This window comes from Sorghum bicolor, chromosome 6, assembly GCF_000003195.3.
Source record: "Sorghum bicolor cultivar BTx623 chromosome 6, Sorghum_bicolor_NCBIv3, whole genome shotgun sequence".
In the NCBI taxonomy this organism is placed as follows: Eukaryota; Viridiplantae; Streptophyta; class Magnoliopsida; order Poales; family Poaceae; genus Sorghum; species Sorghum bicolor.
Window position 1 is genome coordinate 37968287 of NC_012875.2, and position 6000 is coordinate 37974286.

A 6000-nucleotide genomic window follows, 5' to 3' on the forward strand; every position below is an offset into this window, starting at 1 on the left:
TGAAATTTCCATCACTAAGTAGTTGCTTAGTAAGTTGGGTCGAGTATAGTAGTGAAATAGCTTGGTGAAACTTCTTTTGACATTGAGACTTCCTTTCTAGGGCCAAACAACAGCTCTAAGATAATAAATCTAAGATTTGTTGTTTAACACCTTTCCAAGTTTTTTTTTGACTTGTAGAACTCCTAGATTGCTCAACTATCGGTTGATGTGATAGGGTAACAACTAGGTGTCCAAGGGTGAAAGGAGTCTTTTATAGGTCATCCTAAGGTTCACTTCACACCGCACAAACTAGCTTCATTATGCATGAATTGTTAGTGTGTATAGAGATCCAAGAGTCTTATGATCATTAACCAAAATTCAGCTCAAGCAAACACTATATGGCTAATCAAACAAAACAAAACCTTTGCTAGCACCACACACATGATGATGCTAACCGAGACTAGAGATGTGCTTTCCTCTAGCTTGTGTCCTAGATATAGCATCTAGTATTATATGTGTGATTGTCCAAGAGGGAATTGACTTGACAACATAGGGCCTAGAGAAGGAAATAGTATTTGCATCGTTGATCAACTTATTGTTTTCTTCGCATGACACTATTTTATGAGACGTAGCCTTCAGGGATATCATGGAGTTGTTTCCAAGGTAGTGATTAAACTTCTAACTAATAACTAATCAGTTGTCTCTGAACACTAAAAAGTTCCAAAACTTTTATTTTGGGACCCAAGCAAGTTGTTTAGTAAAATTTGGAGAACGCGGAATGCCAACGTGATGAACTGCAAACCTAGACTTAGAAACTCTAAGTGCTGGAAATTATAGCAGATTCAATCTTGGGACTATTATTTGACATACTTAGAAGATGATTGAGACTTAGTAACTTTAACAAAGATTGTAGTATGCAAACTATACTACAACTTTTACAAAAGGACCTTCTACTGTTTTGGCATGGTTAGTAAGATACAGGGCTCCCAACTAGGGTACCCGAAACTGAGCACCTCAGGACTTAGCGAAAAAAAATTCTGGAGTTCCAAAACAGCACTGTATTGAATCTTGTAAGCTCAATACGATTAGGTTAGGGGCAAAACTAGCTCTTGACCATTAAACAAAGTTTGTTCTACAGAATTGAAACTAAAACTTTAATTTAAGGTTAAACCTCACAACTAGTACAGAAGTCAAACTTTCTCTTTGGTCAAAGCAGCAACTTGATAAAGCATGAATTAAGATTTTAGGCCACTTGAAGCATTTTCTGGGCAGAAGCTCAACATGAACCCTTCATGACTTTTGTTGTAGAGTTCATCTAGAGTCATTTGGACAAGGTTTCAAGGATTGGTTGATGACCTATGGTTCTATTCACTTAATGAGGTCATTCCAACAAGCATTTAACTTATCATTTCATGTGACCTTTTGATTCCAAACTTCTTGAAACTTTTTTTTTGAGTGATCACTATAGGCAGTGATGGATGTGGGACACATGAGAGATGTTCCATTAATGTCCCCCAAGCATACACTTTGAAAAGGGCCTATAGGTAAGCAAGGGTGCATTCTCCAAGTTTAACTTGAGGCTCACTTTCATGGATTAACGTTAACATGATCATCACCACTTATCATGACATGTTTAAGCTCAAAACCTAAGGTCTAACTAGTGGCAAACACCTGGGGTGTTACATAGGCTTTCTTAGTAACTGTAACATAATAGTAGTAGTACTATTAACTAAATAGAATGTAGGTAGTAAAGCAGCAACTAACAGCCAAAAAATGCCATGTAACGGACATTACAGGTCAGTACTGGATAGATTCGGGACCTATCAGATGGTGTGACACAACTAGCTGCCCTGGTAACAAAAGGTCGACGCATTTAACCCTACAAAGGGGAACGCTAGGCTGCGCTCCCAGCTACGCCAAGTTACTAAAAATAATTTTGTCCGTTTGATCTCAGGTTTAACGTCCAGATGTTTGCCTACTTCCTGCTTACATCGTCCTCATGTCTTATGCTGGATTTAATGTTCTTTCTGGATGCCTCTCCTCACACGTTAGTGTGGCAACAGGCAGCCGACGTGTGTAAGACTACCAGTGGTCGCTCTCTCAAAAAAATCGCCACTCCAGAGTCTTCTTCTCTCTTCTACATCCAGCCCACAAACTCTCCATCCGGTGCACTCCCTGCCCTCCCCGTGCCGCCCTTGCCAGCGCCGCCGCTCCGCACGCCCTAGCCCCAGGGACGCTCCCTCCCTCCACTCTTCCTCTCCCTCCCTCCCTCCTTCCCTCCCTGTCTCTTGCCCCATGCGGAGCCGCACGCCAGGCTGCTACCATCGTAGGCGGGGTCAATCCCCTGTCTCGGCGGCATACCGTCGTGCCCGCGGTGGCCGCTCCTCGGCATAGCAGCGATGCGGCGCGGGGAGCGCAGCAATCCCCCTTCCCACACCATGGCTGCCTCTCCACCTTGGTGGCACCTCGGGTAGGACGGTGGTGAGCCCTCGATAGGTGCTGCACCAGCACGGCTAGCTCCGAATGGTTGTGGCCTCCGTACCTCCGTTGTAGTCACCTCTGCTATGTTCGCTTCTTATCTCCCAGGTGAGGAAAGACCATCACTCTCCTCTATTGCTCACATTGTGGTGCCCTCTATTCCTCTCTTCTGATCCTGTGCTAGATGTTGATGGATTCAGAAAGAAAAGGTAAGTGCTTTCCCTTAATCTCCATCCCTCTTCTGATTTGTGTTAGAGGTTGGCAGATTCAACAAGAAAATTACATATCGGTACATCTATGAATGGATAGTGCCTCTTTAGATCCATGCCCTGCTCTACTTCTTTCTCTCTAAGGTTGCTTGGTCTTCCTATGGAAACCTAAAAAAATCCCCTTAATCTCCAATGATGATCTCTTAAATTCATTTCCTGTATTTATTAATTTAATTTTGCTTATGAGGTTCAAGGTTTCCATTCTGGCAGAAAAAATTAAACATGTCTTGATGCACTGTGCTGCTGCTATAATCTTTACGGTATATATAGCCATCTGCCTATGGTGTTGCCTTGTTTATTTTAGTCTGAGCATTTGTTATTGCTGATGATGTACTTATCTGATGAGTTGCTTCTCCTTATACCTCATCTGTTTTCATGCCATTGCTATTTTGCAATTTTTTGTTGACCATATGCCAATGCCAATGAGGTTGCAGACAAATATCTTTTTGTTGAAATATACTATTGCCACGGATTAAGCCTCGTCATATTTCAATGCCATTGCTACTTTGTAGTTTTTGAAAACCACATATGAATGCCAATGATGTTGGACACTAATACCTTTTTCTCAAGTATAACATACGAGGCTTTGTGGTTATGATTATCAGTCTTTTATGATCTTTTCAGTTTTAAATTCTGATGATATCAATTAAGGCATTGCCACATCCTATGATGAATATTGCTCCCTGCATTATAGCCAGACTTGGTGTACACTCAGGGTGGCCATGTTTCCGTGAACTATTCTCTCCTACAAATGTAGATGTGACACTGAGCTCCCAGCTATGCCACGTTAGTAAAGTTAATTCCACCAGTTTGATCTCAGGTTTAACATCCAGATGTTTGCCAAGCTCCTGTTTACATAGTGCTTATGTCTGGTGTTGAATTAAATGTTGTTTCTAGAGGCCTCTTCTCATGAGTTCGTGCATGGCAGCTGCTCAAAAAATATACTCTTTCTCCTCTGACTCTACTCTTTGCTTCCTCCCTCTCTCTCAATGGCGTTGTTGTGCCGAGTAATGGCCACCGGTGTTTTATGATCCTTCTATTCCACTTTTACTGAGCTGAGGCATTTGGCATATGGAGTGATGCGAACTATTGCATGTGTGTGGCCCCTTTTGGTATTCTTAATGAACTGAGGCAATTTGGCATATGCGATGATGATATGTTTTCCTGCCAACAATCCAATATTGTTTCTTTTTCGGTGTTGTTTTTAATATTCCTAGAAGATCAACTGCTGCTTTTTTGGGTCCAAAGCCTAATTCTGACTAGATTCAGACATCTCTAGGGGTCTGACAAAGAGAAGCATTTACATTATACTGTGTGATGATGAATATCATCGCCATGCCTTTGTTCCTATGTATTAGGTGAAGAGTAAGAAGCACAAGGTACATGATTTACAGGTTAGTAACTTTCTTCATGCCTTGTTTCTAGTAAAGATTTTTTTAGTCTTAGTCTAGCTTAGCTTTTCGAAGCTGTCACAGTCTTTGTAAACCTATTTTTTCCTTCAATAAAACATCTGTACGGGCGCAAACCCCTCCACTTCCATAAAAAATACTTTACAAATGCCTAGGTTCAGAAAACTTGGTCTCACATCATTATTAAAATTAGTGACCATATTATTACACGATAAGCTAGGCCTGATGAAATTATTAATTTTGCAAATTAGTGACGACTTGCTACCTCAGAGACATAAGGCATTGCAAAATCTTGAAACTGCCCCACTTCAAATTGAGTTTGAACATATCCTGTTGTTGATGCAAAAGCTGGATCTGCAAACACAAAGGGATACCCGGTTTAAACGTTAAGGCGTGCCAGCCGATTTGACCTTACTATCGGCAAAGGTGATAACTCGAATACTTTGGTCTCGACAACAGCGATGCGTCCGGATGCCACAGCCAAGAGGTATTCACGCGGAACTTGAGAATACACCGAGCTTAAGTCGACGAACTCCTAAGAACTCGTAATGAAAGGAAAAAGTATGACGAAGTCGTCGAAAAAGTATATGCTGGAATATGAGTAAAAACTTGTGTTTGATTGATTGATAGATCGATTACAAGGCCCTAGGGTCTACATTTATACCCTGCTCAAAGAGCTACAATCAGACACGACTAGAACTCGAATTCCAAATTAAACAGAATCCGTATACAAAACGATTTAAATAACTAAGGAAAACATAAAACTATCCTCTCGTGACAAACTGGGACACCACCACAGGCCAATCGGCAACCTTCAAGTTCTTCTTCTGAATCATCGGTAGACCCCTCATCGTAGCCATCGACACAGGTTAATACTGACCATCAGCATAAACACATCATCACCCATAGGCTTAACCGCATTCATCTGTCCTTTCATCGGCAACCACCCTCATCGGCAACTCTCCTGCAGACCAGTTACTGTTGCCCTATTTTGCCGATCTTCACCCCTACCGATCCTGGGTACGTATCCAAAAACGGTGTCAACACATGCCCCGCAATTTCGGAGTATGAAATCATTAATGCTCCGAAATTCTCTGCAGTAATGATGTTTTTCCGCAATTAATTCTCCCAATTTGGCAACCGAAAATCCGAACAACTTTGGCCCGATTCTTCCGCAGAATCCTCGAATTCCTCAACCTCCCAAACGGACATCTCTACTTTAATCGCCCATCGGCAATATTACCGTTACAAGGCGCCGCCGATGGACCGACCAGGAAATCCCACACAGTGAAATATCTCTAGATTATGACCGCTTCCTGTCAAATCACCTGCACAATCCCTTGATTACCGTGCGAACAGTTACCATATCTACCTGAGTATTCTCGGATTTCATGGATACGGCGAAGAGATAAGTCAGATTTGTCCTTGCCCGTTTTATCCTATAAATAGTTCCTTCTCAGGCAATCCTTCCCCATCGAATCATTCTACAGCCCCAACTTTACTTTTCTTGCGGCGGCGCTGTTCGAGAGCTCCAAGAACTCCGACGAAGACCTTTCTCCACCAACCTCAAAGCCCTCGATCATCTTCCTTGCAAGGAAATGGCCATCAACTTCACTGTTTCTGAGGTCAGTTCATCACCCTACCTTTTGTATTTTCACCATACTCTTGTTCATCCGCCATTTATTTTACTGAACATCCTTCTTTTCCTTTTGTTTTTCTTTTTTACCCTAAAACCATTAGGATCTTTCCAACAAAATTGTCATCCCTACCGATCAGCCACACCTTCAATGTCTTGGTCTGCTAGGGAATCCAGATCCCACCGATCTAATCAATGCAGAAACAAACAGGAGCCCCTTTAGAGCTGA